The 15,500-nt window shown below is 57.0% G+C and overlaps 1 long non-coding RNA gene across 1 annotated transcript in view; it reads left to right on the forward strand.

Annotated features, from left to right (window-relative positions):
- LOC140399337 (uncharacterized) overlaps positions 1 to 15,500 on the forward strand; it is a 47,883-nt gene that overhangs the window by 10,456 nt on the left and 21,927 nt on the right. The window lies entirely within an intron of this gene.

The following is a 15,500-nucleotide window of genomic DNA, read 5'->3' on the forward strand; positions in this document are numbered from 1 at the left end:
CTGTCAGAGGGTCAGTACTGAAGGAGTGCCGCACTGTCACAGGGTCAGTACTGAGGGAGTGCCGCACTGTCAGAGGGTCAGTACTGAGTGAGTGCTGCACTGTCAGAGGGTCAGGACTGAGGGAGTGCTGCACTGTCAGAGGGTCAGTACTGAGGGAGTGCCACACTGTCAGAGGGTCAGTACTGAGGGAGTGCCGCACTGTCAGGGGGTCAGTACTGCTGCACTGTCAGAGGGTCAGTACTGAGGGAGTGCCGCACTGTCAGAGGGTCAGTACTGAGGGAGTGCCGCACTGTCAGAGGGTCAGTACTGAGGGAGTGCCGCACTGTCAGAGGGTCAGTACTGAGGGAGTGCCGCACTGTCAGGGGGTCAGTACTGCTGCACTGTCAGAGGGTCAGTACTGAGGGAGTGCCGCACTGTCAGAGGGTCAGTACTGAGGGAGTGCCGCACTGTCAGAGGGTCAGTACTGAGTGAGTGCTGCACTGTCAGAGGGTCAGTACTGAGGGAGTGCCGCACTGTCAGGGGGTCAGTACTGCCGCACTGTCAGAGGGTCAGTACTGAAGGAGTGCCGCACTGTCACAGGGTCAGTACTGAGGGAGTGCCGCACTGTCAGAGGGTCAGTATTGAGGGAGCACTGCACTGTCAGATGGTCAGTACTGAGGGAGTGCCGCACTGTCAGAGGGTCAGTACTGAGGGAGTGCCGCACTGTCAGACGATCAGTACTGAGGGAGTGTTGCACTGTCAGATGGTCAGTACTGAGGGAGTGCCGCACTGTCAGAGGGTCAGTACTGAGAGAATGCCGCACTGTCAGAGGGTCAGTACTGAGGGAGTGCCGCACTGTCAGAGGGTCAGTACTGAGGGAGTGCTGCACTGTCAGAGGGTCAGTACTGAGGGAGTGCTGCACTGTCAGAGTGTCAGTACTGAGGGAGTGCCGCACTGTCAGACGGTCAGTACTGAGGGAGTGCTGTACCTGTCAGAGGGTCAGTACTGAGGGAGTGCTGCACTGTCAGAGGGTCAGTACTGAGGGAGTGCTGCACTGTCAGAGTGTCAGTACAGAGGGAGTGCTGCACTGTCAGAGGGTCAGTACTGAGGGAGTGCTGCACTGTCAGATGGTCAGTACTGAGGGAGTGCCACACTGTCAGACGGTCAGTACTGAGGGAATGCCGCACTGTCAGAGGGTCAGTACTGAAGGAGTGCTGCACTGTCAGAGGGTCAGGACTGAGGGAGTGCTGCACTGTCAGAGGGTCAGTACTGAGGGAGTGCCACACTGTCAGAGGGTCAGTACTGAGGGAGTGCCGCACTGTCAGGGGGTCAGTACTGCTGCACTGTCAGAGGGTCAGTACTGAGGGAGTGCCGCACTGTCAGAGGGTCAGTACTGAGGGAGTGCCGCACTGTCAGAGGGTCAGTACTGAGTGAGTGCTGCACTGTCAGAGGGTCAGTACTGAGGGAGTGCCGCACTGTCAGGGGGTCAGTACTGCCGCACTGTCAGAGGGTCAGTACTGAAGGAGTGCCGCACTGTCACAGGGTCAGTACTGAGGGAGTGCCGCACTGTCAGAGGGTCAGTACTGAGTGAGTGCTGCACTGTCAGAGGGTCAGGACTGAGGGAGTGCTGCACTGTCAGAGGGTCAGTACTGAGGGAGTGCCACACTGTCAGAGGGTCAGTACTGAGGGAGTGCCGCACTGTCAGGGGGTCAGTACTGCTGCACTGTCAGAGGGTCAGTACTGAGGGAGTGCCGCACTGTCAGAGGGTCAGTACTGAGGGAGTGCCGCACTGTCAGAGGGTCAGTACTGAGGGAGTGCCGCACTGTCAGAGGGTCAGTACTGAGGGAGTGCCGCACTGTCAGGGGGTCAGTACTGCTGCACTGTCAGAGGGTCAGTACTGAGGGAGTGCCGCACTGTCAGAGGGTCAGTACTGAGGGAGTGCCGCACTGTCAGAGGGTCAGTACTGAGTGAGTGCTGCACTGTCAGAGGGTCAGTACTGAGGGAGTGCCGCACTGTCAGAGGGTCAGTACTGAGGGAGTGCCGCACTGTCAGAGGGTCAGTACTGAGGGAGTGCCGCACTGTCAGGGGGTCAGTACTGCTGCACTGTCAGAGGGTCAGTACTGAGGGAGTGCCGCACTGTCAGAGGGTCAGTACTGAGGGAGTGCCGCACTGTCAGAGGGTCAGTACTGAGTGAGTGCTGCACTGTCAGAGGGTCAGTACTGAGGGAGTGCCGCACTGTCAGGGGGTCAGTACTGCCGCACTGTCAGAGGGTCAGTACTGAGGGAGTGCCGCACTGTCAGAGGGTCAGTACTGAGTGAGTGCTGCACTGTCAGAGGGTCAGTACTGAGGGAGTGCCGCACTGTCAGGGGGTCAGTACTGCCGCACTGTCAGAGGGTCAGTACTGAAGGAGTGCCGCACTGTCACAGGGTCAGTACTGAGGGAGTGCCGCACTGTCAGGGGGTCAGTACTGCCGCACTGTCAGAGGGTCAGTACTGAAGGAGTGCCGCACTGTCACAGGGTCAGTACTGAGGGAGTGCCGCACTGTCAGAGGGTCAGTATTGAGGGAGCACTGCACTGTCAGATGGTCAGTACTGAGGGAGTGCCGCACTGTCAGAGGGTCAGTACTGAGGGAGTGCCGCACTGTCAGACGATCAGTACTGAGGGAGTGCTGCACTGTCAGATGGTCAGTACTGAGGGAGTGCCGCACTGTCAGAGGGTCAGTACTGAGAGAATGCCGCACTGTCAGAGGGTCAGTACTGAGGGAGTGCCGCACTGTCAGAGGGTCAGTACTGAGGGAGTGCTGCACTGTCAGAGGGTCAGTACTGAGGGAGTGCTGCACTGTCAGAGTGTCAGTACTGAGGGAGTGCCGCACTGTCAGACGGTCAGTACTGAGGGAGTGCTGTACCTGTCAGAGGGTCAGTACTGAGGGAGTGCTGCACTGTCAGAGGGTCAGTACTGAGGGAGTGCTGCACTGTCAGAGTGTCAGTACAGAGGGAGTGCTGCACTGTCAGAGGGTCAGTACTGAGGGAGTGCTGCACTGTCAGATGGTCAGTACTGAGGGAGTGCCACACTGTCAGACGGTCAGTACTGAGGGAATGCCGCACTGTCAGAGGGTCAGTACTGAAGGAGTGCTGCACTGTCAGAGGGTCAGGACTGAGGGAGTGCTGCACTGTCAGAGGGTCAGTACTGAGGGAGTGCCACACTGTCAGAGGGTCAGTACTGAGGGAGTGCCGCACTGTCAGGGGGTCAGTACTGCTGCACTGTCAGAGGGTCAGTACTGAGGGAGTGCCGCACTGTCAGAGGGTCAGTACTGAGGGAGTGCCGCACTGTCAGAGGGTCAGTACTGAGTGAGTGCTGCACTGTCAGAGGGTCAGTACTGAGGGAGTGCCGCACTGTCAGGGGGTCAGTACTGCCGCACTGTCAGAGGGTCAGTACTGAAGGAGTGCCGCACTGTCACAGGGTCAGTACTGAGGGAGTGCCGCACTGTCAGAGGGTCAGTACTGAGTGAGTGCTGCACTGTCAGAGGGTCAGGACTGAGGGAGTGCTGCACTGTCAGAGGGTCAGTACTGAGGGAGTGCCACACTGTCAGAGGGTCAGTACTGAGGGAGTGCCGCACTGTCAGGGGGTCAGTACTGCTGCACTGTCAGAGGGTCAGTACTGAGGGAGTGCCGCACTGTCAGAGGGTCAGTACTGAGGGAGTGCCGCACTGTCAGAGGGTCAGTACTGAGGGAGTGCCGCACTGTCAGAGGGTCAGTACTGAGGGAGTGCCGCACTGTCAGGGGGTCAGTACTGCTGCACTGTCAGAGGGTCAGTACTGAGTGAGTGCTGCACTGTCAGAGGGTCAGTACTGAGGGAGTGCCGCACTGTCAGGGGGTCAGTACTGCCGCACTGTCAGAGGGTCAGTACTGAAGGAGTGCCGCACTGTCACAGGGTCAGTACTGAGGGAGTGCCGCACTGTCAGAGGGTCAGTACTGAGTGAGTGCTGCACTGTCAGAGGGTCAGGACTGAGGGAGTGCTGCACTGTCAGAGGGTCAGTACTGAGGGAGTGCCACACTGTCAGAGGGTCAGTACTGAGGGAGTGCCGCACTGTCAGGGGGTCAGTACTGCTGCACTGTCAGAGGGTCAGTACTGAGGGAGTGCCGCACTGTCAGAGGGTCAGTACTGAGGGAGTGCCGCACTGTCAGAGGGTCAGTACTGAGGGAGTGCCGCACTGTCAGAGGGTCAGTACTGAGGGAGTGCCACACTGTCAGAGGGTCAGTACTGAGGGAGTGCCGCACTGTCAGGGGGTCAGTACTGCTGCACTGTCAGAGGGTCAGTACTGAGGGAGTGCCGCACTGTCAGAGGGTCAGTACTGAGTGAGTGCTGCACTGTCAGAGGGTCAGGACTGAGGGAGTGCTGCACTGTCAGAGGGTCAGTACTGAGGGAGTGCCACACTGTCAGAGGGTCAGTACTAAGGGAGTGCCGCACTGTCAGGGGGTCAGTACTGCTGCACTGTCAGAGGGTCAGTACTGAGGGAGTGCCGCACTGTCAGAGGGTCAGTACTGAGGGAGTGCCGCACTGTCAGAGGGTCAGTACTGAGGGAGTGCCGCACTGTCAGAGGGTCAGTACTGAGGGAGTGCCGCACTGTCAGGGGGTCAGTACTGCTGCACTGTCAGAGGGTCAGTACTGAGGGAGTGCCGCACTGTCAGAGGGTCAGTACTGAGGGAGTGCCGCACTGTCAGAGGGTCAGTACTGAGTGAGTGCTGCACTGTCAGAGGGTCAGTACTGAGGGAGTGCCGCACTGTCAGAGGGTCAGTACTGAGGGAGTGCCGCACTGTCAGAGGGTCAGTACTGAGTGAGTGCTGCACTGTCAGAGGGTCAGTACTGAGGGAGTGCCGCACTGTCAGGGGGTCAGTACTGCCGCACTGTCAGAGGGTCAGTACTGAAGGAGTGCCGCACTGTCACAGGGTCAGTACTGAGGGAGTGCCGCACTGTCAGAGGGTCAGTACTGAGTGAGTGCTGCACTGTCAGAGGGTCAGGACTGAGGGAGTGCTGCACTGTCAGAGGGTCAGTACTGAGGGAGTGCCACACTGTCAGAGGGTCAGTACTGAGGGAGTGCCGCACTGTCAGGGGGTCAGTACTGCTGCACTGTCAGAGGGTCAGTACTGAGGGAGTGCCGCACTGTCAGAGGGTCAGTACTGAGGGAGTGCCGCACTGTCAGAGGGTCAGTACTGAGGGAGTGCCGCACTGTCAGAGGGTCAGTACTGAGGGAGTGCCGCACTGTCAGGGGGTCAGTACTGCTGCACTGTCAGAGGGTCAGTACTGAGGGAGTGCCGCACTGTCAGAGGGTCAGTACTGAGGGAGTGCCGCACTGTCAGAGGGTCAGTACTGAGTGAGTGCTGCACTGTCAGAGGGTCAGTACTGAGGGAGTGCCGCACTGTCAGAGGGTCAGTACTGAGGGAGTGCCGCACTGTCAGAGGGTCAGTACTGAGGGAGTGCCGCACTGTCAGGGGGTCAGTACTGCTGCACTGTCAGAGGGTCAGTACTGAGGGAGTGCCGCACTGTCAGAGGGTCAGTACTGAGGGAGTGCCGCACTGTCAGAGGGTCAGTACTGAGTGAGTGCTGCACTGTCAGAGGGTCAGTACTGAGGGAGTGCCGCACTGTCAGGGGTCAGTACTGCCGCACTGTCAGAGGGTCAGTACTGAAGGAGTGCCGCACTGTCACAGGGTCAGTACTGAGGGAGTGCCGCACTGTCAGAGGGTCAGTATTGAGGGAGCACTGCACTGTCAGATGGTCAGTACTGAGGGAGTGCCGCACTGTCAGAGGGTCAGTACTGAGGGAGTGCCGCACTGTCAGACGATCAGTACTGAGGGAGTGCTGCACTGTCAGATGGTCAGTACTGAGGGAGTGCCGCACTGTCAGAGGGTCAGTACTGAGAGAATGCCGCACTGTCAGAGGGTCAGTACTGAGGGAGTGCCGCACTGTCAGAGGGTCAGTACTGAGGGAGTGCTGCACTGTCAGAGGGTCAGTACTGAGGGAGTGCTGCACTGTCAGAGTGTCAGTACTGAGGGAGTGCCGCACTGTCAGACGGTCAGTACTGAGGGAGTGCTGTACCTGTCAGAGGGTCAGTACTGAGGGAGTGCTGCACTGTCAGAGGGTCAGTACTGAGGGAGTGCTGCACTGTCAGAGTGTCAGTACTGAGGGAGTGCCGCACTGTCAGACGGTCAGTACTGAGGGAGTGCTGTACCTGTCAGAGGGTCAGTACTGAGGGAGTGCTGCACTGTCAGAGGGTCAGTACTGAGGGTGTGCTGCACTGTCAGAGTGTCAGTACAGAGGGAGTGCTGCACTGTCAGAGGGTCAGTACTGAGGGAGTGCTGCACTGTCAGATGGTCAGTACTGAGGGAGTGCCACACTGTCAGACGGTCAGTACTGAGGGAATGCCGCACTGTCAGAGGGTCAGTACTGAAGGAGTGCCGCACTGTCACAGGGTCAGTACTGAGGGAGTGCCGCACTGTCAGAGGGTCAGTACTGAGTGAGTGCTGCACTGTCAGAGGGTCAGGACTGAGGGAGTGCTGCACTGTCAGAGGGTCAGTACTGAGGGAGTGCCACACTGTCAGAGGGTCAGTACTGAGGGAGTGCCGCACTGTCAGGGGGTCAGTACTGCTGCACTGTCAGAGGGTCAGTACTGAGGGAGTGCCGCACTGTCAGAGGGTCAGTACTGAGGGAGTGCCGCACTGTCAGAGGGTCAGTACTGAGTGAGTGCTGCACTGTCAGAGGGTCAGTACTGAGGGAGTGCCGCACTGTCAGGCGGTCAGTACTGCCGCACTGTCAGAGGGTCAGTACTGAAGGAGTGCCGCACTGTCACAGGGTCAGTACTGAGGGAGTGCCGCACTGTCAGAGGGTCAGTACTGAGTGAGTGCTGCACTGTCAGAGGGTCAGGACTGAGGGAGTGCTGCACTGTCAGAGGGTCAGTACTGAGGGAGTGCCGCACTGTCAGGGGGTCAGTACTGCCGCACTGTCAGAGGGTCAGTACTGAAGGAGTGCCGCACTGTCACAGGGTCAGTACTGAGGGAGTGCCGCACTGTCAGAGGGTCAGTACTGAGTGAGTGCTGCACTGTCAGAGGGTCAGGACTGAGGGAGTGCTGCACTGTCAGAGGGTCAGTACTGAGGGAGTGCCACACTGTCAGAGGGTCAGTACTGAGGGAGTGCCGCACTGTCAGGGGGTCAGTACTGCTGCACTGTCAGAGGGTCAGTACTGAGGGAGTGCCGCACTGTCAGAGGGTCAGTACTGAGGGAGTGCCGCACTGTCAGAGGGTCAGTACTGAGGGAGTGCCGCACTGTCAGAGGGTCAGTACTGAGGGAGTGCCGCACTGTCAGGGGGTCAGTACTGCTGCACTGTCAGAGGGTCAGTACTGAGGGAGTGCCGCACTGTCAGAGGGTCAGTACTGAGGGAGTACCGCACTGTCAGAGGGTCAGTACTGAGTGAGTGCTGCACTGTCAGAGGGTCAGTACTGAGGGAGTGCCGCACTGTCAGAGGGTCAGTACTGAGGGAGTGCCGCACTGTCAGAGGGTCAGTACTGAGTGAGTGCTGCACTGTCAGAGGGTCAGTACTGAGGGAGTGCCGCACTGTCAGGGGGTCAGTACTGCCGCACTGTCAGAGGGTCAGTACTGAAGGAGTGCCGCACTGTCACAGGGTCAGTACTGAGGGAGTGCCGCACTGTCAGAGGGTCAGTACTGAGTGAGTGCTGCACTGTCAGAGGGTCAGGACTGAGGGAGTGCTGCACTGTCAGAGGGTCAGTACTGAGGGAGTGCCACACTGTCAGAGGGTCAGTACTGAGGGAGTGCCGCACTGTCAGGGGGTCAGTACTGCTGCACTGTCAGAGGGTCAGTACTGAGGGAGTGCCGCACTGTCAGAGGGTCAGTACTGAGGGAGTGCCGCACTGTCAGAGGGTCAGTACTGAGGGAGTGCCGCACTGTCAGAGGGTCAGTACTGAGGGAGTGCCGCACTGTCAGGGGGTCAGTACTGCTGCACTGTCAGAGGGTCAGTACTGAGGGAGTGCCGCACTGTCAGAGGGTCAGTACTGAGGGAGTGCCGCACTGTCAGAGGGTCAGTACTGAGTGAGTGCTGCACTGTCAGAGGGTCAGTACTGAGGGAGTGCCGCACTGTCAGAGGGTCAGTACTGAGGGAGTGCCGCACTGTCAGAGGGTCAGTACTGAGTGAGTGCTGCACTGTCAGAGGGTCAGTACTGAGGGAGTGCCGCACTGTCAGGGGGTCAGTACTGCCGCACTGTCAGAGGGTCAGTACTGAAGGAGTGCCGCACTGTCACAGGGTCAGTACTGAGGGAGTGCCGCACTGTCAGAGGGTCAGTACTGAGTGAGTGCTGCACTGTCAGAGGGTCAGGACTGAGGGAGTGCTGCACTGTCAGAGGGTCAGTACTGAGGGAGTGCCACACTGTCAGAGGGTCAGTACTGAGGGAGTGCCGCACTGTCAGGGGGTCAGTACTGCTGCACTGTCAGAGGGTCAGTACTGAGGGAGTGCCGCACTGTCAGAGGGTCAGTACTGAGGGAGTGCCGCACTGTCAGAGGGTCAGTACTGAGGGAGTGCCGCACTGTCAGAGGGTCAGTACTGAGGGAGTGCCGCACTGTCAGGGGGTCAGTACTGCTGCACTGTCAGAGGGTCAGTACTGAGGGAGTGCCGCACTGTCAGAGGGTCAGTACTGAGGGAGTGCCGCACTGTCAGAGGGTCAGTACTGAGTGAGTGCTGCACTGTCAGAGGGTCAGTACTGAGGGAGTGCCGCACTGTCAGAGGGTCAGTACTGAGGGAGTGCCGCACTGTCAGAGGGTCAGTACTGAGGGAGTGCCGCACTGTCAGGGGGTCAGTACTGCTGCACTGTCAGAGGGTCAGTACTGAGGGAGTGCCGCACTGTCAGAGGGTCAGTACTGAGGGAGTGCCGCACTGTCAGAGGGTCAGTACTGAGTGAGTGCTGCACTGTCAGAGGGTCAGTACTGAGGGAGTGCCGCACTGTCAGGGGTCAGTACTGCCGCACTGTCAGAGGGTCAGTACTGAAGGAGTGCCGCACTGTCACAGGGTCAGTACTGAGGGAGTGCCGCACTGTCAGAGGGTCAGTATTGAGGGAGCACTGCACTGTCAGATGGTCAGTACTGAGGGAGTGCCGCACTGTCAGAGGGTCAGTACTGAGGGAGTGCCGCACTGTCAGACGATCAGTACTGAGGGAGTGCTGCACTGTCAGATGGTCAGTACTGAGGGAGTGCCGCACTGTCAGAGGGTCAGTACTGAGAGAATGCCGCACTGTCAGAGGGTCAGTACTGAGGGAGTGCCGCACTGTCAGAGGGTCAGTACTGAGGGAGTGCTGCACTGTCAGAGGGTCAGTACTGAGGGAGTGCTGCACTGTCAGAGTGTCAGTACTGAGGGAGTGCCGCACTGTCAGACGGTCAGTACTGAGGGAGTGCTGTACCTGTCAGAGGGTCAGTACTGAGGGAGTGCTGCACTGTCAGAGGGTCAGTACTGAGGGAGTGCTGCACTGTCAGAGTGTCAGTACTGAGGGAGTGCCGCACTGTCAGACGGTCAGTACTGAGGGAGTGCTGTACCTGTCAGAGGGTCAGTACTGAGGGAGTGCTGCACTGTCAGAGGGTCAGTACTGAGGGAGTGCTGCACTGTCAGAGTGTCAGTACAGAGGGAGTGCTGCACTGTCAGAGGGTCAGTACTGAGGGAGTGCTGCACTGTCAGATGGTCAGTACTGAGGGAGTGCCACACTGTCAGACGGTCAGTACTGAGGGAATGCCGCACTGTCAGAGGGTCAGTACTGAAGGAGTGCCGCACTGTCACAGGGTCAGTACTGAGGGAGTGCCGCACTGTCAGAGGGTCAGTACTGAGTGAGTGCTGCACTGTCAGAGGGTCAGGACTGAGGGAGTGCTGCACTGTCAGAGGGTCAGTACTGAGGGAGTGCCACACTGTCAGAGGGTCAGTACTGAGGGAGTGCCGCACTGTCAGGGGGTCAGTACTGCTGCACTGTCAGAGGGTCAGTACTGAGGGAGTGCCGCACTGTCAGAGGGTCAGTACTGAGGGAGTGCCGCACTGTCAGAGGGTCAGTACTGAGTGAGTGCTGCACTGTCAGAGGGTCAGTACTGAGGGAGTGCCGCACTGTCAGGCGGTCAGTACTGCCGCACTGTCAGAGGGTCAGTACTGAAGGAGTGCCGCACTGTCACAGGGTCAGTACTGAGGGAGTGCCGCACTGTCAGAGGGTCAGTACTGAGTGAGTGCTGCACTGTCAGAGGGTCAGGACTGAGGGAGTGCTGCACTGTCAGAGGGTCAGTACTGAGGGAGTGCCGCACTGTCAGGGGGTCAGTACTGCCGCACTGTCAGAGGGTCAGTACTGAAGGAGTGCCGCACTGTCACAGGGTCAGTACTGAGGGAGTGCCGCACTGTCAGAGGGTCAGTACTGAGTGAGTGCTGCACTGTCAGAGGGTCAGGACTGAGGGAGTGCTGCACTGTCAGAGGGTCAGTACTGAGGGAGTGCCACACTGTCAGAGGGTCAGTACTGAGGGAGTGCCGCACTGTCAGGGGGTCAGTACTGCTGCACTGTCAGAGGGTCAGTACTGAGGGAGTGCCGCACTGTCAGAGGGTCAGTACTGAGGGAGTGCCGCACTGTCAGAGGGTCAGTACTGAGGGAGTGCCGCACTGTCAGAGGGTCAGTACTGAGGGAGTGCCGCACTGTCAGGGGGTCAGTACTGCTGCACTGTCAGAGGGTCAGTACTGAGGGAGTGCCGCACTGTCAGAGGGTCAGTACTGAGGGAGTGCCGCACTGTCAGAGGGTCAGTACTGAGTGAGTGCTGCACTGTCAGAGGGTCAGTACTGAGGGAGTGCCGCACTGTCAGGGGGTCAGTACTGCCGCACTGTCAGAGGGTCAGTACTGAAGGAGTGCCGCACTGTCACAGGGTCAGTACTGAGGGAGTGCCGCACTGTCAGAGGGTCAGTATTGAGGGAGCACTGCACTGTCAGATGGTCAGTACTGAGGGAGTGCCGCACTGTCAGAGGGTCAGTACTGAGGGAGTGCCGCACTGTCAGACGATCAGTACTGAGGGAGTGCTGCACTGTCAGATGGTCAGTACTGAGGGAGTGCCGCACTGTCAGAGGGTCAGTACTGAGAGAATGCCGCACTGTCAGAGGGTCAGTACTGAGGGAGTGCCGCACTGTCAGAGGGTCAGTACTGAGGGAGTGCTGCACTGTCAGAGGGTCAGTACTGAGGGAGTGCTGCACTGTCAGAGTGTCAGTACTGAGGGAGTGCCGCACTGTCAGACGGTCAGTACTGAGGGAGTGCTGTACCTGTCAGAGGGTCAGTACTGAGGGAGTGCTGCACTGTCAGAGGGTCAGTACTGAGGGAGTGCTGCACTGTCAGAGTGTCAGTACAGAGGGAGTGCTGCACTGTCAGAGGGTCAGTACTGAGGGAGTGCTGCACTGTCAGATGGTCAGTACTGAGGGAGTGCCACACTGTCAGACGGTCAGTACTGAGGGAATGCCGCACTGTCAGAGGGTCAGTACTGAAGGAGTGCTGCACTGTCAGAGGGTCAGGACTGAGGGAGTGCTGCACTGTCAGAGGGTCAGTACTGAGGGAGTGCCACACTGTCAGAGGGTCAGTACTGAGGGAGTGCCGCACTGTCAGGGGGTCAGTACTGCTGCACTGTCAGAGGGTCAGTACTGAGGGAGTGCCGCACTGTCAGAGGGTCAGTACTGAGGGAGTGCCGCACTGTCAGAGGGTCAGTACTGAGTGAGTGCTGCACTGTCAGAGGGTCAGTACTGAGGGAGTGCCGCACTGTCAGGGGGTCAGTACTGCCGCACTGTCAGAGGGTCAGTACTGAAGGAGTGCCGCACTGTCACAGGGTCAGTACTGAGGGAGTGCCGCACTGTCAGAGGGTCAGTACTGAGTGAGTGCTGCACTGTCAGAGGGTCAGGACTGAGGGAGTGCTGCACTGTCAGAGGGTCAGTACTGAGGGAGTGCCACACTGTCAGAGGGTCAGTACTGAGGGAGTGCCGCACTGTCAGGGGGTCAGTACTGCTGCACTGTCAGAGGGTCAGTACTGAGGGAGTGCCGCACTGTCAGAGGGTCAGTACTGAGGGAGTGCCGCACTGTCAGAGGGTCAGTACTGAGGGAGTGCCGCACTGTCAGAGGGTCAGTACTGAGGGAGTGCCGCACTGTCAGGGGGTCAGTACTGCTGCACTGTCAGAGGGTCAGTACTGAGGGAGTGCCGCACTGTCAGAGGGTCAGTACTGAGGGAGTGCCGCACTGTCAGAGGGTCAGTACTGAGTGAGTGCTGCACTGTCAGAGGGTCAGTACTGAGGGAGTGCCGCACTGTCAGGGGGTCAGTACTGCCGCACTGTCAGAGGGTCAGTACTGAAGGAGTGCCGCACTGTCACAGGGTCAGTACTGAGGGAGTGCCGCACTGTCAGAGGGTCAGTACTGAGTGAGTGCTGCACTGTCAGAGGGTCAGGACTGAGGGAGTGCTGCACTGTCAGAGGGTCAGTACTGAGGGAGTGCCACACTGTCAGAGGGTCAGTACTGAGGGAGTGCCGCACTGTCAGGGGGTCAGTACTGCTGCACTGTCAGAGGGTCAGTACTGAGGGAGTGCCGCACTGTCAGAGGGTCAGTACTGAGGGAGTGCCGCACTGTCAGAGGGTCAGTACTGAGGGAGTGCCGCACTGTCAGAGGGTCAGTACTGAGCGAGTGCTGCACTGTCAGAGGGTCAGTACTGAGGGAGTGCCGCACTGTCAGAGGGTCAGTACTGAGGGAGAGCTGCACTGTCAGAGGTTCAGCACTGAGGGAGTGCCGCACTGTCAGAGGGTCAGTACTGAGGGAGTGCCGCACTGTCAGAGGGTCAGTACTGAGGGAGTGCCGCACTGTCAGAGGGTCAGTACTGAGGGAGTGCCGCACTGTCAGGGGGTCAGTACCTAGATACATAGAAGATAGGAACAGGAGGAGGCCTTTTGGCCCTTCGAGCCTGCTCCGCCATTCATCACAATCATGGCTGATCATCCAACTCAATAGCCTAATCCTGCTTTCTCCCCATAGCCTTTGATCCCATTCTCCCCGAGTGCTCTATCCAGCCGCCTCTTGAATATATTCAAAGTTTTAGCATCAACTACTTCCTGTGGTAATGAATTCCACAGGCTCACCACTCTTTGGGTGAAGAAATGTCTCCTTATCTCTGTCCGAAATGGTTTACCCTGAATCCTCAGACTGTGACCCCTGGTTCTGGACACACCCATCATTGGGAACATCTTCCCTGCATCTACCCTGTCTAGTCCTGTTAGAATTTTATAAGTCTCCATGAGATCCCCCCTCATTCTTCTGAATTCCAGCGAGAACAATCCCAACCTAGTCAATCTCTCCTCATATGACAGTCTCGCCATCCCTGGAATCAGTCTGGTAAACCTTCGCTGCACTCCCTCGAGAGCAAGAACATCCTTCCTCAGAGAAGGAGACCAAAACTGCACACAATACTCCAGGTGTGGCCTCACCAAGGCCCTGTACAATTGCAGCAACACATCCCTGCTCCTGTACTCTAATCCTCTCGCAATGAAGGCCAACATACCATTAGCCTTCTTTACCGCCTGCTGCACCTGCATGCTTACCTTCAGCGACTGGTGCACAAGGACACCCAGGTCCCGCTGCACACTCCCCTCTCCCAATTTACAACCATTCAGGTCGTAATCTGCCTTCCTGTTTTGTTTCCAAAATGAATAACCTCACACTTATCCAAATTATACTGCATCTGCCATTGGTTTGCCCACTTGCCCAACCTGTCCAGATCTTGCTGTAGGATCCCTGCATCCTCGTCACAATTCAACCTCCCACCCAAATTGGTATCATCTGCAAATCTGAGATCTTACATTTTGTTCCCTCATCCAAATCATTAATATATATTGTGAATAGCTGGGGTCCCAGCACCGATCCCTGTGGTACCCCACTGGTTACTGCCTGCCAATTTGAAAAGGACCCATTAATCCCTACTCTTTGTTTCCTCTCTGCCAACCAGTTTTCTATCCACCTCAATACACTTCCCCCAATCCCATGCACTTTAATTTTGCACAATAATCTCTCATGCGGGATTTATATACCACATCGACTGGCTCCCCCTTGTCAACTGTACTGGTTACATCTTCAAAGAATTCCAACAGATTTGTCAGGCATGATTTTCCCTTCATAAATCCATGCTGACTCTGACTGATCCTGCCATTGCTTTCTAAATGTTCTGATATAAAGTCCTTGATAATGGATTCAAGCATTTTCCCCACTGCCAATGTTAGGCTTACTGGTCTATAATTCCCTGCTTTCTCTCCACCTCCCTTTTTGAATATCGGAGTGACGTGAGCTACCCTCCAATCTGCAGGGAAGTTTGGGGGTCCAGAGTTTTGGGGTTCGGGGGTTCAGAGTTTGGGGTTCAGCAGGTTCAGAGTTTAGGGTTCAGAGGTTCTGAGTTTGGGTTTATGAGTTTGGGGGTTCAGGGCTTGGGGGTTTAGAGTTCAGAATTTAGGGGTTCAGAGTTTGGGAGTTCCTAGTTAAGGGTTTAGGGTCTAGGGGTCAGAGTCTGGGGGTTCAGAATTTGGGGTTCTGGGTCTAGAATTCTGAGTTTGGGGGTTCAGAGTTTGGAGTTTCAGCGTGTGGAGTTCAGAGTCTGGGGTCGAGTTTGGGAATTCAGAGTTTGGGGTTTGGAGTCTAGGTTCAGAGTTTGGATTTGGGGGATTCAGTGTTTGGGGGTTTAGAGTTCAGGGTTCAGAATTTAGGGGTTCAGAGTTTGGGAGTTCCTAGTTAAGGGTTTAGGGTCTAGGGTTTGGTGTTCAGGGTCTAGGGCTCAGAGTCTGGGGGTTCAGAATTTGGGGTTCTGGGTCTAGAGTTCCGAGTTTGGGGGTTGAGTTTGGAGTTTTAGCGTGTGGAGTTCAGAGTCTGGGTTCGAGTTTGGGGGTTCAGAATTTGGGGTTCAGGGTCTCGTGTTCAGGAGTTTGCGGGTCCTGAGTTTTGGGGTTTGGGGGATTCAGAGTCTGGGGTTCAGCAGGTTCAGAGTTTAGGGTTCAGAGGTTCGGAGTATGGGTTTATGGGGTTGATGAGTTTGGGGGTTCAGGGCTTGGGGTTCAGAGTTGGGAGTTTGAGGTTCAGGATTTGGGGGTTCAGGGTTCCGTGTTTAGGGATTCAGAGTTTGGGGATTCAGGGCTTGGGGGTTCAGAGTTTTGGGGTTCAGGGGATTGAGAGTTTGGGAATTCAGAGTTGGGAATTTAGGGGGTTAAGCATTTGGGGATTTAGGGGGTTCAGAGTTTGGGGATTTAGGGGGTTCAGAGTTTGGGGATTTAGGGGGTTCAGAGTGTGGGGAATTAATTGGTTCAGAGTTTGGGGATTTAGGGGGTTCAGAGTTTAGGGAGTTCAGAGTTTGGGGATTTAGGGGGTTCAGAGTTTGGGGATTTGGGGGGGTTCAGAGTTTGGGGATTTAGGGGGTTCAGAGTTTGGGGATTTAAGGGGTTCAGATTTTGGGGA

This window comes from Scyliorhinus torazame, chromosome 22, assembly GCF_047496885.1.
Source record: "Scyliorhinus torazame isolate Kashiwa2021f chromosome 22, sScyTor2.1, whole genome shotgun sequence".
Classification (NCBI taxonomy): Eukaryota; Metazoa; Chordata; class Chondrichthyes; order Carcharhiniformes; family Scyliorhinidae; genus Scyliorhinus; species Scyliorhinus torazame.